The sequence below is a fragment of the Pseudorasbora parva genome, chromosome 8 (assembly GCF_024679245.1).
Source record: "Pseudorasbora parva isolate DD20220531a chromosome 8, ASM2467924v1, whole genome shotgun sequence".
In the NCBI taxonomy this organism is placed as follows: Eukaryota; Metazoa; Chordata; class Actinopteri; order Cypriniformes; family Gobionidae; genus Pseudorasbora; species Pseudorasbora parva.
Window position 1 is genome coordinate 48697842 of NC_090179.1, and position 18431 is coordinate 48716272.

Consider the following 18431-nt stretch of genomic DNA (forward strand, 5'->3'; position numbering starts at 1 on the left):
TTCCTCAGGTAAGGGCCAGCCTTCACTCCCATAGTGCATCCTGGGGCCATGTGTTCCTCAGGTAAGGGCCAGCCTTCACTCCCATAGTGCATCCTGGGGCCATGTGTTCCCCAGGTAAGGGCCAGCCTTCGTTCCCATAGTGCATCCTGGGGCCATGTGTTCCTCAGGTAAGGGCCAGCCTTCGCTCCCATAGTGGATCCTGGGGCCATGTGTTCCCCAGGTAAGGGCCAGCCTTCACTCCCATAGTGCATCCTGGGGCCATGTGTTCCCTAGGTGAGGGCCAGCCTTCGCTCCCATAGTGCATCCTGGGGCCATGTGTTCCCCAGGTAAGGGCCAGCCTTCACTCCCATAGTGCATCCTGGGCCATGTGTTCCCCAGGTAAGGGCCAGCCTTCACTCCCATAGTGCATCCTGGGGCTATGTGGTCCCCAGGTAAGGGCCAGCCTTCACTCTCATAGTGCATCCTGGGGCCATGTGTTCCTCAGGTGAGGGCCAGCCTTCGCTCCCATAGTGCATCCTGGGGCTATGTGGTCCCCAGGTAAGGGCCAGCCTTCACTCTCATAGTGCATCCTGGGGCCATGTGTTCCTCAGGTGAGGGCCAGCCTTCGTTCCCATAGTGCATCCTGGGGCCATGTGTTCCTCAGGTAAGGGCCAGCCTTCGCTCCCATAGTGCATCCTGGGGCCATGTGTTCCTCAGGTAAGGGCCAGCCTTCGCTCCCATAGTGGATCAATGAGCCTTGGTCGCCCGCGCCCCTGTGGCCGGAACACCTCACAAGAGTTTTTTAGGACAACATCAACTTTGAGGACAAAATGTTCACTTGCTGCCTAATATATCCCACCCACTAACAGGAGCCGTGATCATCAGTGTTAGTCACTTCACACAGAGCCGGCCCAGCCACTAAGCGACCCTTGCAATTGCAAAGGGCCCCGTGGCCTGCAGAGGGCCCCCTAGAGAACGCACGCACCTCGCCTCATCTGTTTGAGGAGGTGTTTATTATACTCGAAGCGCAGACTGGGTGCAGGCGTGATGAGACGTCATGCTCGGCCAGATTCGCCTCGAGCTTCTTCGGTTGCGGAGCCGCGCGCAAAGTTACAAAATTTGACGTGCACACCGCCAAGCGAAATTGGGTCTCGCGCACTCCTCGTTGAAGCAATTTTTGCCGCGCTCGTGCGGACGCGCAAGTATAAACAAGGCTTAAAGCTACACTGAAGTTGGCCGTTTGATAAATGCAAGTTCATTCTTCAGTTCAATATTTGTGTCTAAAAAAGGCACATAAGTTCCTGTAGAGATAGCAATACACATTCTCCTTTTTTTGCCAAATAAATGAAAGCATGTCATCAATGTCTTTCTCTTGCTGTATCAAAATCTCACCTAGCTTTCCTCAGAGATGGTCAAGTTCAGTTTGTGCATGATTACATGATATAACAATTGTGTTAATACTGTATCCTGAATTGTGGATAAGTAAGCTATATATCATATTATGCTGAAGTAAATTTCTGGAGTGTTAACAAGTAAAAGCAAAAACAACAACAACAACCGTACAGAACTTATAAACCGTGACCCTAAAGCCGTGATATGAACCGAACCGTGGCTTTTGTGAACCGTGCCACCCCTAATGTGTACCTAAAGCAGTTTTCATCAATTTTATTTATTGCTTTTGGTATTTATTCAAGTGTATTTTTTGTTAACAGACTGAGAGTCCATTGCTTTTCTTGTTTTTTGGTTGTTTTGTTAATTTATTGTGGATATTTAAAATGTTTTCCATATCAGAGTCTTTAGAGATAAAAGTTTATTGATATTTAAAAAAGGTGTACCTGCATTATTATGCCATTATCATTATTTTAGATGAAAATGGGTTTAGAACGAAAAATCTTATCATTTATCGCAATAATTTCTTGACCAATTTATTGTCCAGCAAAATTTGTTATGGTGTGCTGTTTTTGCCTTTTAAACTCTGGTGTCAATTAAAAATGTTTCTTTGATGGTCAGTGAAAATCACTTTATCAGTCTTTTTATTCAGCAAGTTCATCCGTGTGTGTTCATTGCACTGCACTGCCATTCAGCTCAGTGGTATCATAATTTTCCTGTTAGACATCAAACATGGAACTCAACTCAAGAACTCAAGGTCTTTTATTGACGTTCTGTACGTTACCACATAAGAACGAAATACGTACTCAGGACCAGCAGCGTAAAAAAAAAGATAATTATCATACAGTAGGCTACATAGAATAATTAAAACATAATTTAATAGACTACAAAATTTTAAAGTTACATAGATATATGAACAGTATAGTTATAAGGTAGTCATTGCTTTTCTTTAGGCCTTACTTAAAACGGTCAAGGGCCTCCAACCAAATTTTGCTTAGGGCCCCCAAAGGTCTAGGGCCGGCTTTGACTTCACATGTTAGTGCTCAACAATGTTTAAAATGGCACACTGCATCTTACAATAATAAAACCTGTATGCTGCAGTATTCTATCCAAACACAGTCTAATATTCATCAATAGACCTCTAGCGCCGCCTACCGGCCAAAGCATGTACATGCATCTGTTATAAAACTACAAAATAACCCAATAAAACTACAGTGTCTAAAAAACACCAGCATATATCAGCCAGCTCAGTCACTTTTAAAGTGCTTGTAAAATAAATCACATGAACAGCGCTTTTAGCTTAAAATACAGAAAGTTGTGTTTTAATTATCCTGAGATTTTCAATAAATACATTTATCTTTTTTTGTGTATGTTTAATTCAATGTAATGCATGTATCATGTTACCTTTCTCAGCGCTGCTCACGATGGACCAATCACATCGAGTGTAAGCATTTTCGATGAGGATTTGAACATATTAAAATAAAAGAATCCTAATTTGTATGTCAGATAACAATCCTTATATGTTGTATTTTAAACGATTATTATATCAATCATACGTGTCAAATTAAACAAAACCGCCTCAGTGTTTGTGTGTGTCGCGCGCCCCCTTAAGAATTTGACCGTTGTGTCGCATAGCAACCGCAGATATAGCGGTATTGGACGCCCAGAGTGCCGCGTCGCGTCGCGTCAAATCCGTCGCGTCTTGCGGAGTTTCACACACTCATGTGACGCGCCGCCCACGGAAGAAGTTTCTTGTAGGGTTTTTTTCGTCAGTTTTATTGCTGCAGTGGAGAAACACACACAGGATTAACGCCACAACCGTCCGGAGAAAATCAACAACATCCAGAGAGTCAAGCAAGCCCAAGTTCTGGCAGAGAGAGACGCTTCTGTAAGTGTGTGTGTGTGTGTGTGTGTGTGTGTGTGTGTGTGTGTGTGGGTGTGTTTATATCTCGAGTTTGTTCATCTTCTGCGCGCGTTTTGCGTTCAGTCATAAAACGGAATTCACACAGAAATAAAGGAACGAAACGCCGAGGATTTTATCAGCACAGCTCGAGGAAATCTCAGCTTGTGATTCTGAGAGTAAACTTTCGCCGGTAAATATATATCATATGTTTTAAAATAACTCCAGGCGAGGATCCCGGGACATTTATACCGTGAATAAAGGAGGAAAATGAGTTTGAATATGAGTGTCCAGTAAGTGAGAATTATTTAGTCCAAGTCTCTCTGTTTGTCTCTTCCTGACGGTCTGATTCTTTTTATGATTTAGATTTCTGTCGTTTTATTGATGTGGTAAAAAGCATTCCTCTCATTACATTATCATAAACATTAGAGGTTGGTCTGTCTGTCTCTCCGTGTTTCTTTCTTTTTTTTGTCTGGCTGTTTTTTGGCTTTTCTGTTTGTTTGTTTGTTTGTTTGTTTGCTGACTGTTTGTCTGTTTGTTTTTTTCTCAGTTCAGCTATTTCTCTGTCCGTCTGTCTGTCTCTCTTTCTGTCTGTCGCTCTTTGCTTGTCTGTCTGTCTCTCTTTCTGTCTGTCTGTCTCTCTTTCTGTCTGTCGCTCTTTGCTTGTCTGTCTGTCTCTCTCTCTTTCTTTCTGTCTGTCTGTCTCTCTTTCTGTCTGTCGCTCTTTGCTTATCTGTCTGTCTGTCTCTCTTTCTGCCTGTCTGTCTCTCTTTCTGTCTGTCGGTCTTTGCTTGTCTATCTGTCTCTCTTTCTTTCTGTCTGTCTGTCTCTCTTTCTGTCTGTCGCTCTTTGCTTGTCTGTCTGTCTCTCTTTTTTTCTGTCTGTCTGTCTCTTTTTCTGTCTGTCGCTCTTTGCTTATCTGTCTGTCTCTCTTTCTGCCTGTCTGTCTCTCTTTCTGTCTGTCGCTCTTTGCTTGTCTATCTGTCTGTCTCTCTTTCTGTCTGTCTCTCTGTCTTTCTGTCTGTCGCTCTTTGCTTGTCTATCTGTCTGTCTCTCTTTCTGTCTGTCTGTCTGTCTTTCTGTCTGTCGCTCTTTGCTTGTCTGTCTGTTTGACTGTTTGTATCTAACTTTGTCTCTTTCGCTGTCTGTTTGTCTGTCTGTCTGTTTGTCTGTCTGACTGTTTGTTTTTTTCTCAGTTCGGCTATTTCTCTGTCTGTCTGTCTTTCTGTCTTTCTGTCTGTTGCTCTGTGCTTGTCTGTCTGTCTGTCTGTCTGTCTGTCTTTCTGTCTGTTGCTCTGTGCTTATCTCTCTGTCTGACTGACTGACTGTTTGTTTGTTTGTATCTAAATTTGTTTCTCTTGTCTGTCTGTCTCCCTGTTTGTCTGTCTCTGTCTGACTGACTGTTTGCCTGTTTGTTTGTTGTCTGACTGTCTGTCTGTCTGTCTGACTGACTGTTTGTTTGTTGTCTGACTGTCTGTCTGTCTGACTGTCTGTCTGTCTGACTGTCTGTTTGTTTGTTTGTTTGTTTGTTTGTTGTCTGTCTGTCTGTCTGACTGTCTGTCTGTCTGTCTGTTTGTCTGTTTGTTTGTTGTCTGTCTGACTGTCTGTCTGTTTGTCTGTTTGTTTGTTTGTTTGTTGTCTGTCTGTCTGTCTGTCTGACTGTTTGTCTGTGTTTGTTTGTTTGTTTCTCAGTTTGGCTGTTTCTCTGTCTGTCTGTCTGTCTGTCTGACTGTTTGTCTGTTTATTTGTTTGTTGTCTGACTGTCTGTCTGTCTGTCTGTCTGTCTGACTGTCTGTCTGACTGTCTGTCTGTCTGTCTCACTGTCTGACTGTCTGTCTGACTGTCTGACTGTCTGTCTGACTGTTTGTCTGTCTGACTGTTTGTCTGTTTGTCTGTTTGTTGTCTCTCTGACTGTCTGACTGTTTGTCTGTGTTTGTTTGTTTGTTTGTTTGTTTGTTGTCTGTCTGTCTGACTGACTGTTTGTCTGTTTGTTGTCTGTCTGTCTGTCTGACTTTCTGTGTGACTGTCTGTCTGTCTGTCTCACTGTCTGACTGTCTGTCTGTCTGACTGTTTGTCTGTTTGTTGTCTGTCTGACTGTTTGTCTGTGTTTGTTTGTTTGTTTGTTTGTTGTCTGACTGTCTGTCTGTCTGTCTGTCTCTCTGACTGACTGTCTGTTTGTTTGTTTGTTGTCTGTCTGACTGTCTGTCTGTCTGACTGTTTGTCTGTCTGACTGTTTGTCTGTTTGTTGTCTCTCTGACTGTCTGACTGTTTGTCTGTGTTTGTTTGTTTGTTTGTTTGTTGTCTGACTGTCTGTCTGTCTGTCTGACTGACTGTTTGTCTGTTTGTCTGTTTGTTGTCTGTCTGTCTGTCTGACTTTCTGTCTGTCTCACTGTCTGACTGTCTGTCTGTCTGACTGTTTGTCTGTTTGTTGTCTGTCTGACTGTTTGTCTGTGTTTGTTTGTTTGTTTGTTGTCTGACTGTCTGTCTGTCTGTCTCTCTGACTGACTGTCTGTTTGTTTGTTTGTTGTCTGTCTGTCTGTCTGTCTGTCTGTCTGTCTGTCTGTCTGTCTGTCTGACTGTCTGACTGTTTGTCTGTGTTTGTTTGTTTCTCAGTTTGGCTGTTTCTCTGTCTGATGTTTGTCTGTCTTAATTTGTCTAACAAACTGTCTGTTTGTTTGTTTTCTGACTGTTTGTCTGTTTGTTTGTTTTCGGACTGTTTGTCTGTTTGTTTGTTGTCTGTCTGTTTGTCTGTTTGTTTTCTGACTGTTTGTCTGTTTGTTGTCTCTCTGACTGTCTGACTGTTTGTCTGTGTTTGTTTGTTTGTTGTCTGACTGTCTGTCTGTCTGTCTGACTGACTGTTTGTCTGTTTGTCTGTTTGTTGTCTGTCTGTCTGTCTGACTTTCTGTCTGACTGTCTGTCTGTCTGTCTGTCTCACTGTCTGACTGTCTGACTGTCTGTCTGTCTGACTGTTTGTCTGTTTGTTGTCTGTCTGACTGTTTGTCTGTGTTTGTTTGTTTGTTTGTTGTCTGACTGTCTGTCTGTCTGTCTGTCTCTCTGACTGACTGTCTGTTTGTTTGTTTGTTGTCTGTCTGTCTGTCTGTCTGTCTGTCTGTCTGTCTGTCTGTCTGACTGTCTGACTGTTTGTCTGTGTTTGTTTGTTTGTTTCTCAGTTTGGCTGTTTCTCTGTCTGATGTTTGTCTGTCTTAATTTGTCTAACAAACTGTCTGTTTGTTTGTTTTCTGACTGTTTGTCTGTTTGTCTGTTTGTTTGTTTTCGGACTGTTTGTCTGTTTGTCTGTTTGTTTGTTTTCGGACTGTTTGTCTGTTTGTTTGTTGTCTGTCTGTTTGTCTGTTTTTGTTTGTCTCTAATTTTGTCTGTCTGGCTTTCTCTCTGTTTGTAGTTTAGAACATTTTAACATTTACTAAGTAGAAAACTACTTTAGTAAGCATACATTTTTTGTCCTTCTCAAAAAATTAGCATATTGTGATAAAGTTCATTATTTTCCATAATGTAATGATACAAATTAAACTTTAATATATTTTAGATTCATTGCACACCAGCTGAAATATTTCAGCTCTTTTATTGTTTTAATACTGATGATTTTGGCATACAGCTCATGAAAAGCCAAAATTCCCATCTCAAACAATTAGCATATTTCATCCGACCAATAAAAGAAAAGTGTTTTTAATACAAAAAAAGTCAACCTTAAAATAATGATGTTCAGTTCTGCACTCAATACTTGGTGGGGAATCCTTTAGCAGAAATGACTGCTTCAGTGCGGCGTGGCGTGGAGGCGATCAGCCTGTGGCACTGCTGAGGTGTTCTGGAGGCCCAGGATGCTTCGATAGCGGCCTTAAGCTCATCCAGAGTGTTGGGTCTCGCGTCTCTCAACTTTCTCTTCACAATATCCCACAGATTCTCTATGGGGTTCAGGTCAGGAGAGTTGGCAGGCCAATTGAGCACAGTAATACCATGGTCAGTAAACCATTTACCAGTGGTTTTGGCACTGTGAGCAGGTGCCAGGTCGAGCTGAGAAACCAAATCTTCATCTCCATAAAGCTTTTCAGCAGATGGAAGCATGAAGTGCTCCAACATCTCCTGATAGCGAGCTGCATTGACCCTGCCCTTGATAAAACACAGTGGACCAACACCAGCAGCTGACATGGCACCCCAGACCATCACTGACTGTGGGGACTTGACACTGGACTTCAGGCATTTTGGCATTTCCTTCTCCCCAGTCTTCCTCCAGACTCTGGCACCTTGATTTCCCAATGACATGCAAAATTTGCTTTCATCCGAGAAAAGTACTTTGGACCACTGAGTAACAGTCCAGTGCTGCTTCTCTGTAGCCCAAAAGTGTCTTGCCCTGGGGAATGCGGCACCTGTAGCCCATTTCCTGCTCACGCCTGTGCACGGCGGCTCTGGATGTTTCTACTCCAGACTCAGTCCACTGCTTCCGCAGGTCCCCCAAGGTCTGGAATCGGTCCTTCTCCACAATCTTCCTCAGGGTCCGCTCACCTCTTCTCGTTGTGCAGCGTGTTTTGCCACACTTTTTCCTTCCCACAGACTTCCCACTGAGGTGCCTTGATACAGCACTCTGGGAACAGCCTATTCGTTCAGAAATGTCTTTCTGTGTCTTCCCCTCTCGCTTGAGGGTGTCAATGATGGCCTTCTGGACAGCAGTCAGGTCGGCAGTCTTACCCATGATTGCGGTTTTGAGTAATGAACCAGGCTGGGAGTTTTTAAAAGCCTCAGGAATCTTTTGCAGGTGTTTAGAGTTCATTAGTTGATTCAGATGATTAGGTTAATAGCTCGTTTAGAGAACCGCTTCATGATATGCTAATTTTTTGAGACAGGAATTTGGGGTTTTCATGAGCTGTATGCCAAAATCATCAGTAATAAAACAATAAAAGACCTGAAATATTTCAGTAGGTGTGCAATGAATCTAAAATATATGAACGTTTAATTTTTATCATTACATTATGGAAAATAATGAACTTTATCACAATATGCTAATTTTTTGAGAAGGACCTGTAGGTGTGTGTGTGTGTGTGTTTATTGGTTGGTTCTGGTCAACCCTCAGGAAATGGAAAGATGCTACAAATCTTGCAGCTATATTTGTGCGTTTGGCTTTTTCGCCAAGAATGAAGCAAAGTCTCTCGTTTGGGCTGCAGATGTTAAATCTGGGACATGTTGGGTTGATTTCAGGTCTGATTATAAACCAGTTTGAAAATGTACAAATTCCTGTAGTTTTGTGTGATGGGTAGAGGAGGGAATATATTTATGTATTGGGAATGTATTGTGCCATTGTGAGTCCCCATAAAACATGAAAACACAACGTGTGTGTGTGTGTGTGTGTGTGTGTGTGTGTGTGTGTGCTTGTTTTTGTGACATATGAGGACACAAATGTGTATAATGCCATGGGTATGACACAGGTATTACAGGAGAGGGTGAAATATGAGGACATTACCCATGGCCCCACTTTACAAAAGGCTTATAAATCACACAGGAGGAGTTTTTATGAGAAAGTAAAAATGCAGAATGTGTGTGTGTGTGTGTGTGTGTGTGTGTGTGTGTGTGTGTGTGTGTGTGTGTGTGTGTGTGTGTGTGTGTTTGTGTGTGTGTGTGTGTGTGTGTGTGTGTGTGTGTGTGTTCACAACATGCACTTGTCGAGCTTGAAGGAAACACCGGAGCGTGTGTGTGTGTGTTCACAACATGCACTTGTCGAGCTTGAAGGAAACACCGGAGCATGTGTGAGTGAGGCCGACTAACATACCGACAGCACTAGTGTGTGTGTGTGTGTGTGTGTGTGTGTTTGGGGGATGTGGTCTTAAGCCACAAGATTTCGCAGGCTTTGTGGGTAAACTAATGGAGTTCTTAAAGAGACATGGCACTTATACCAGTGCACTAAACTAAAGGATTTCAGTTCCTTTAACTCACATAATGGAGATCTGTGTGACACACACACACACACACACACACACACACACACACACACACACACACAGACGCACACACACTCAGGCATGTAAGTGTGTATTGAGGGGTTAACCCATCCTGTGATGTGACTGGAATGTTAATCAGCTCGATGTTTGTTATGAAGCGGCTCAGGCGCAATTGTTTCTTTCAGCCGAGTTTTCGTCAACACTTCCAGTTCCTTAAATTCTGAATTACGAGCCTCATCAGCTTTTAATGAAACCAGCAGCACATGACGAGAGACCAGATGAGACATGAATATAAAATAGGGACATTCAAACTTATAGCCTCACCCTAGCAACCAGTTACAGCACCCTAGCAACCATATTAACAAGCCATATCTCAGCACCAGAGCGTGGTAGAAATACAGAGTGGGGCTCTTTTGACTCTTTAAATATTACCCGATTAACTTTTTAGCCACACCCTAGCAACCATTTAGAGTACCCTAGCAACCAGTTACAGCACCCTAGCAACCATAATAACAAGCCATATCTCAGCACCAGAGCGTGGTAGAAATACAGAGTGGGGCTCTTTTGACTCTTTCAATATCACCCCATGAACTGTTTAGCCACACCCTAGCAAACATTTAGAGTACCCTAGCAACCAGTTACAGCACCTTATAAACCATATATAAACATATTAACATATCTCAGCACCAGAGCATTGTAGAAATACAGAGTTGGACTCTTTTGACTCTTTAAATATCACCCCATGAACTGTGTAGCCACACCCTAGCAACCATTTAGAGTACCCTAGCAACCAGTTACAGCACCTTAGCAACCATATATTAACAAGCCATATCTCAACACCAGTACGTTGTAGAAATACAGAGTTGGGCTCTTTTGACTCTTTAAATATCACCCCATGAACTGTGTAGCCACACCCTAGCAACCATTTAGAGTACCCTAGCAACCAGTTACAGCACCCTAGCAACCATATATTAACAAGCCATATCTCAGCACCAGTACGTTGTAGATATACAGAGTAGGGCTCTTTTGACTCTTTAAATATCAGCACATGAACTGTTTAGCCACACCTTAGCAACCATTTAGAGTACCCTAGCAACCATACAAACACATCATTAAGCCATATTTCCAGGCAAAGGCAAGGCATCACTATTGTTCTTCTCTATTCTTATTATTTTTCCATGTAAAACTTTTGCGCCTATCCTATTCCGCACAATAATGATTATATTGGATACGAAAAACAGAAGCTGTAGTCCTACAGACAACATTATCGAAAACGTTCTTTTGCTGAAACGGGCTGGTGCTCATTTCTTTAGCAGTGTTTGTTTGCTAGGCGAGAGCAGTTCACTTATCCGTCTCTCTTCTGCATGTTGATTAGCTGGCCAAGACTTCACACCACTCGTGTTTGTGTCTGCATGTGAGACTTTAACCACAGAGTGTTTGTTCTTTTCATCCTGTTTCTGACTAATGTGTTGACTGTTTTACACAGCTCGTGAAGTTTTTCATGGCCTTTCATTACAGGGGAGTTTTATTTCTCCTCATTCCTCGTCTCACATCTTCTCAGACGGGTTGAGGTAGGACGGCATCCATTGTTGTTTCTGTTTCTTTTTAAATGTATATTTAATGTATATTGAGGAGCTGCCAAAGTCAATGTGTCCACTTAAGATATTCATGAAAAGTGTGTTACACAATTATATTTTAAATGTAGTAATATTTAATTCTGCTTAATCTCTGTTAAAGGGATATTTGTTATACAGGTTTGAGAGAAAATGATCGTTTGTGGGGCGATATGACCAAAGATCAGATATTTTCTGTTTTGTTTGAGTCACATTAATGACAGAGAGTGCAGCTTGTATTTTGTATATGTCCTAACAATCCTACAGAATTATTCAATTACAGGCCGGTCTCAAATCTACCGTTTCTGTCAAAAACACTAGAAAAGGCTGTGTCCTCACAACTATGCTCCTTTTTAGAAAGAAATGGCATCGGTGAGGATTTCCAGTCAGAATTTAGATCGTATCGTAGTACTGAAACTGCTCTCATCAGAGTTACTGTGTGTGCGTGCGTGCGTGCGTGCGTGCGTGCGTGCGTGCGTGCGTGCGTGCGTGCATGCGTGCGTGTGTGTGTGTGTGTGTGTCTGTACTTGCTATTGGAGAAGAATTGGCTTAACTCCTTAAATCATCAAAATCAACAACATATGCTCGACCCTATACCGAATAGACTATTAAAAGATGCATTCCAGAGGTCATAGATTCTCTTCTTAATATCATGAATTCATCTTTGTCATTAGGATATACTGAAAACTTTTAAGTTGGCTACTATCAAACCACTTGATCCTGTAGAATTAATCAGCCTCAAATCTACCCTTTCTGTCAAAAGTACTAGAAAAGGCCGTGTCTTCACAACTATGCTCCTTTAGACAGAAATGTTATCTGTGAGGATTTCCAGTCAGAATTTAAATCGTATCATAGTACTGAGACTGCTCTAATTAGAGTTACTGTGTGTGTGTGTGTGTGTGTGTGTGTGTGTGTGTGTGTGTCTGTGTCTGTGTCTGTGTCTGTGTCTGTGTCTGTGTGTGTGTGTGTGTGTGTGTGTGTGTGTGTGTGTCTGTGCTTGCTATAGGAGAAGAATTAGCTAAACTCCTTAAATCATCAAAATCAAAAAAGTGGTAGTACTATCAAACCACTTGATCCTGTAGAATTATTCAATTACAGGCCAGTCTCAAATCTACCCTTTCTGTCAAAAATACTAGAAAAGACAGTGTCTTCACAACTATGCTCCTTTTAGACAGAAATGGCATCTGTGAGAATTTCCAGTAGGTATGCGACAATACACATGGTCCAAGGTTCAATACATACCTCGGTTTTTAACCACAGTTTCTGGTTCGGTTCGTTTTTTTGCTATTCTATTCTTAGGCGGCAGGAACAGAAAGAGGTTAAGGATATTTTTTTGTAATTGCAGTACTCTTTATTTATTTTACTTAAAAGACTTGAAAACCTTACTTAAACGTATAACTTTATAAAAAATAAAATAAAAAAATAAAAACGTGTACATATTCCTAGTGTATTGTGGAATATAAAATAAATGTATAACGTTTTACAGTGGCAGCTCAGAGCTGTACAATAGCTTTAAGTATGAAATTGAATAAATAAATATAAAATGAAAACACTACATAGTATTAGCGCAGTAAGCGACTTAGTCCAGTAATTACGTGTGTTTAACAGGCTTTTAGTGCGCGCACTCACGCATGTAAAATGTTTAACCGGCAAGGCTTTAAAACGCATGCAAATCATGACCTTTGGTGATTGGGTGAATAACTATAGGGTTCCGTGAGTATAACTCTCTCACCAGCATTTCAAGCGTGCCTAAACACCCCTAACTTTAGTGCATATGAGGGAAATATTTCAAATGGAGAGTAATAAAAATAATAAATGCAAAACACTCACAAGTGCGTATTGAACCGTGAATTCCGTACCGAACGGTTCATTATTATATTGAGAATTGTGGCATCCCTAATTTCCAGTCAGGATTTAGACCGGATCATAGTACTGAGACTGCTCTCATCAGAGTTACAAATGATTTACTCTGATCATTACCCTATTAGTGTTACTCGATCTCAGCGCTGCATTCGATACTATCGACCACAACATTTTTCTGAATACACTCAAGAATTATGTTGGCATTTTGCATTCTCATGGTTTAAATCGTACTTATCTGACTTTTAGCAGTAAACGAAAAGATGTCTACTAGAAAAGGCAGTGTCTTCACAACTATGCTCCTTTATAGAAAAAAATGGCATCAGTATGGAGTACCGCAAGGCTCAGTGTTAGGACGGTTGCTCTTCACCCTGTATATCACACTGTAAGTCATCAGTGAGAAACCTGGGTGTGCTCTTTGATACCAATCTCTTGTTTGAAAGCCACGTTTCTAGCATTCTACTATCTTAAAAAATATATCTAAACTATGACACATGCTTTCATCCATCATAAAAGTGCATCTATCCATCATAAAAGTGCATCTATCCATTATAAAAGTGCATCTATCCATCATAAAAGTGCATCTATCCATTATAAAAGTGCATCTATCCATTATAAAAGTGCATCTATCCATCATAAAAGTGCATCTATCCATCATAAAAGTGCATCTATCCATTATAAAAGTGCATCTATCCATTATAAAAGTGCATCTATCCATTATAAAAGTGCATCTATCCATTATAAAAGTGCATCTGTCCATCATAAAAGTGCATCTATCCATCATAAAAGTGCATATCCATCATAAAAGTGCATCTATCATCATAATAGTGCATCTATCCATCATAAAAGTGCATCTATCCATCATAAAAGTGCATCTATCCATCATAAAAGTGCATCTATCCATTATAAAAGTGCATCTATCCATCATAAAAGTGCATCTATCATCATAATAGTGCATCTATCCATCATAAAAGTGCATCTATCCATCATAAAAGTGCATCTGTCCATCATAAAAGTGCATCTATCCATTATAAAAGTGCATCTATCCATCATAAAAGTGAATCTATCCATCATAAAAGTGCATCTATCCATCATAAAAGTGCATCTATCCGTCATAAAAGTGCATCTATCCGTCATAAAAGTGCATCTATCCATCATAAAAGTGCATCTATCCATCATAAAAGTGCATCTATCCATCATAAAAGTGCATCTATCCATCATAAAAGTGCATCTATCCATCATAAAAGTGCATCTATCATCATAATAGTGCATCTATCCATCATAATAGTGCATCTATCCATCATAATAGTGCATCTATCCATCATAATAGTGCATCTATCCATTATAAAAGTGCATCTATCATCATAATAGTGCATCTATCCATCATAATAGTGCATCTATCCATCATAATAGTGCATCTATCCATCATAATAGTGCATCTATCCATCATAATAGTGCATCTATCCATCATAATAGTGCATCTATCCATTATAAAAGTGCATCTATCCATCATAAAAGTGCATCTATCCATCATAAAAGTGCATCTATCCATCATAAAAGTGCATCCATCCATCATAAAAGTGCATCTATCCATCATAAAAGTGCATCTATCATCATAAAAGTGCATCTATCCATCATAAAAGTGCACCTATCCATTATAAAAGTGCATCCATCTATAAAAGGTTAGTGGGTGGGATATATTAGGCAGCAAGTGAACATTTAATCCTCAGAGTTGATGTGTGTGAAGCAGGAGAAATGGGCAAGCGTAAGGATTTGAGCGAGTTTGGCCAGATTGTGACGGCTAGACGAGCAGCTCAGTTTACCTGGGGAACACATGGCCCCAGGATGCACTATGGGAAGAAGGCGAGCCGGCGGAGGCAGTGTGATGCTTTGGCCAATGTTCTGCTGGGAAACCTTGGGTCCTCCATCCATGTGGATGTTACTTTGACACGCTCCACCTACCTAAGCATTGCTGAGACGTTTCTTGGAAGGGGACCAACACAATATTAGGAAGATGGTCATAATGTTATGCATGGTTACTGGACATAGAGGCAGATGCCTTCAGTTTTTGAAGCACTCACAGGTCAAAGGTCATAGGCTGAGCATGACGATAAGTCAGAAATGCTAGAGGTGTTAGTCATGAACGTTTTGTGTGTGTGTGTGTGTGTGTGTGTGTGTGTGTGTGTGTGTGTGTGTGTGTGTGTGTGTGTAAGGATTTGAAAACATCAGCGCTTTACATGACCTTACAATCCTAAACACTCCGGATGTTTCACTTCTCATTAACCGCTTTCTCCCGCTCTGTTAAACTACAGCAAGATACGAGTCAGAAATAAACGGGCATTACTCGTGCCGCTGTTACTCATGTGATCAAAATGGCGGCTTCACTGTAAGAAGATAGAAACGGCTCATTCTAAGGTATTAAAAACATAACAGTCTTAACGCTCCACTGAGAACGGTTAGGTATTAAATATATTATTGTCGCCTTTGGCTTGGCTTGCTCAGTTGGGGACACTAACATTATGATCAGAGTTATTCAACTAAATATACAAATAACATTAATGAATGAGGTCTTCTTTAATTCTATAAACTATAATACTGATCTGCCAACATTGTCTCTCAACATTGAGAAAGTAAAAATGCAGAATGTGTGTGTGTGTGTGTGTGTGTGTGTGTGTGTGTGTGTGTGTGAGTGTGATGGGTAGGTTTAGGGGCAGTGTGTGTGTGTGTGTGTGTGTGTGTGTGATGGGTAGGTTTAGGGGCAGTGTAAGGGGATAGAAAATACGGTTTGTACAGTATAAAAACCATTAAGCCTATGGAATGTCCCCATATGTCACAAAAACAAACCTGTGTGTGTGTGTGTGTGTGTGTGTGACCTGAAGATCCTGTCATGAATGTGGCGTGTCTAGTTTTCCACCAGCGTGGATGTGTGTGTTGAGGGTTTAATGCAGACGTTTCTCTTAAATAGCTGAGTGTACTGTGTTACAAAATATGTTAGTGTTTTAATTTTTCTCAGAAGAATGTACTGTTTTACACACGCACACACACACTCACACTCACACTCACACACACACCCTGCCATTTCACACGTTGAAGTGTTTGTTTGTAACCGATGTACTTCCTTATAAATGATACTTTTAAATGAGGAAGCAACAAAATAGAGAGTTTGATTGTTGATCGTGTCTGTGTGTGTGTGTGTGAGAGAGAGAGAGAGAGAGAGAGAGAGAGAGAGAGAGAGAGAGAGACAGAGAGTGTTGATTTGCTCATTCTGTTTTTAATGATTATTTTAGAAATGGCTTTGGTCATTGAAAGAGCACTAATAGCCCCCAGGACTTTGAGCTTCCAACAAATGCTAAGTTTAGTTTGATATCCGCTAAATATTACGTTATAGTTCCTGATTTGGGCTAATTATATGAAGAGAAGGAAGTGCCTTCAGACGAAAATGGTTGAGGAGTCTTCCCTGCGGTCTTGATGACTTTTGCTGTAAACTTGGGCTGGTTTAGATCGGCCTTTGGGCTGGTTTAGATCGGCCTTTGGGCTGGTTTAGATCGGCCTTTGGGCTGGTTTCGATCGGCCTTTGGGCTGGTTTCGATCGGCCTTTTGGGCTGGTTTAGATCGGCCTTTGGGCTGGTTTAGATCGGCCTTTGGGCCGGTTTCGATCGGCCTTTGGGCTGGTTTAGATCGGCCCTTGGGCTGGTTTCGATCGGCCTTTGGGCTGGTTTAGATCGGCCTTTGGGCCGGTTTCGATCGGCCTTTGGGCTGGTTTAGATCGGCCCTTGGGCTGGTTTCGATCGGCCTTTGGGCTGGTTTAGATCGGCCTTTGGGCTGGTTTCGATCGGCCTTTGGGCTGGTTTAGATCGGCCTTTGGGCCGGTTTCGATCGGCCTTTGGGCTGGTTTAGATCGGCCCTTGGGCTGGTTTCGATCGGCCTTTGGGCTGGTTTCGATCGGCCTTTGGGCTGGTTTCGATCGGCCTTTGGGCTGGTTTAGATCGGCCTTTGGGCCGGTTTCGATCGGCCTTTGGGCTGGTTTAGATCGGCCCTTGGGCTGGTTTCGATCGGCCTTTGGGCTGGTTTAGATCGGCCTTTGGGCTGGTTTCGATCGGCCTTTGGGCTGGTTTCGATCGGCCTTTGGGCCGGTTTCGATCGGCCTTTGGGCTGGTTTAGATCGGCCCTTGGGCTGGTTTCGATCGGCCTTTGGGCTGGTTTCGATCGGCCTTTGGGCTGGTTTAGATCGGCCCTTGGGCTGGTTTCGATCGGCCTTTGGGCTGGTTTAGATCGGCCTTTGGGCTGGTTTCGATCGGCCTTTGGGCTGGTTTCGATCGGCCTTTGGGCTGGTTTAGATCGGCCTTTGGGCCGGTTTAGATCGGCCCTTTGGGGCTGTTTTAGATCGGCCTTTGGGCTGGTTTAGATCGGCCCTTTGGGGCTGGTTTTGATCGGCCTTTGGGCAGGTTTAGATCGGCCTTTGGGCTGGTTTAGATCGGCCTTTGGGCTGGTTTCGATCTGCCTTTGGGCTGGTTTAGATCGGCCTTTGGGCTGGTTTCGATCGGCCTTTGGGCTGGTTTAGATCGGCCTTTGGGCTGGTTTCGATCGGCCTTTTGGGCTGGTTTTGATCGGCCTTTGGGCTGGTTTAGATCGGCCTTTGGGCTGGTTTCGATCGGCCTTTTGGGCTGGTTTAGATCGGCCTTTGGGCTGGTTTAGATCGGCCTTTGGGCAGGTTTCGATCGGCCTTAGGGCTGGTTTCGATCGGCCTTTGGGCTGGTTTCGATCGGCCTTTGGGCTGGTTTAGATCGGCCTTTGGGCCGGTTTAGATCGGCCCTTTGGGGCTGTTTTAGATCGGCCTTTGGGCTGGTTTAGATCGGCCCTTTGGGGCTGGTTTTGATCGGCCTTTGGGCAGGTTTAGATCGGCCTTTGGGCTGGTTTAGATCGGCCTTTGGGCTGGTTTCGATCTGCCTTTGGGCTGGTTTAGATCGGCCTTTGGGCTGGTTTCGATCGGCCTTTGGGCTGGTTTAGATCGGCCTTTGGGCTGGTTTCGATCGGCCTTTTGGGCTGGTTTCGATCGGCCTTTGGGCTGGTTTCGATCGGCCTTTGGGCTGGTTTCGATCGGCCTTTTGGGCTGGTTTAGATCGGCCTTTGGGCAGGTTTAGATCGGCCTTTGGGCAGGTTTAGATCGGCCTTTGGGCTGGTTTAGATCGGCCTTTGGGCTGGTTTAGATCGGCCTTTGGGCTGGTTTAGATCGGCCTTTGGGCAGGTTTCGATCGGCCTTTGGGCTGGTTTCGATCGGCCTTTGGGCAGGTTTCGATCGGCCTTAGGGCTGGTTTAGATCGGCCTTTGGGCTGGTTTCGATCGGCCTTTGGGCAGGTTTCGATCGGCCTTTGGGCTGGTTTCGATCGGCCTTTGGGCTGGTTTCGATCGGCCTTTGGGCTGGTTTAGATCGGCCTTTGGGCAGGTTTCGATCGGCCTTTGGGCTGGTTTAGATCGGCCTTTGGGCAGGTTTCGATCGGCCTTTGGGCTGGTTTAGATCGGCCTTTGGGCTGGTTTCGATCGGCCTTTGGGCAGGTTTCGATCGGCCTTTGGGCTGGTTTAGATCGGCCTTTGGGCAGGTTTCGATCGGCCTTTGGGCTGGTTTAGATCGGCCTTTGGGCAGGTTTCGATCGGCCTTTGGGCTGGTTTAGATCGGCCTTTGGGCTGGTTTCGATCGGCCTTTGGGCTGGTTTCGATCGGCCTTTGGGCCGGTTTAGATCGGCCTTT

General features: G+C 43.1%; 2 protein-coding genes across 5 annotated transcripts in view; one reads left to right on the forward strand and one right to left on the reverse strand.

Moving 5' to 3' along the window:
- Positions 1-18431, reverse strand: part of LOC137084932 (ribonuclease inhibitor-like) — a 318165-nt gene that overhangs the window by 166565 nt on the left and 133169 nt on the right. The gene's annotated exons all lie outside the window — the stretch shown is intronic.
- LOC137084924 (arf-GAP with Rho-GAP domain, ANK repeat and PH domain-containing protein 1) overlaps positions 3056-18431 on the forward strand; it is an 86201-nt gene continuing 70825 nt past the window's right edge. The window contains exon 1 of one of the 4 annotated variants that reach the window (XR_010906832.1): positions 3056-3256. The gene's annotated coding sequence lies outside the window, so the exon portion shown is untranslated. Of the gene's footprint in view, positions 3257-3372; positions 3462-10668; positions 10785-18431 lie in introns of those variants that run through there. The other 3 variants (XM_067451482.1, XM_067451481.1, XM_067451480.1) reach the window with 3 other exon arrangements.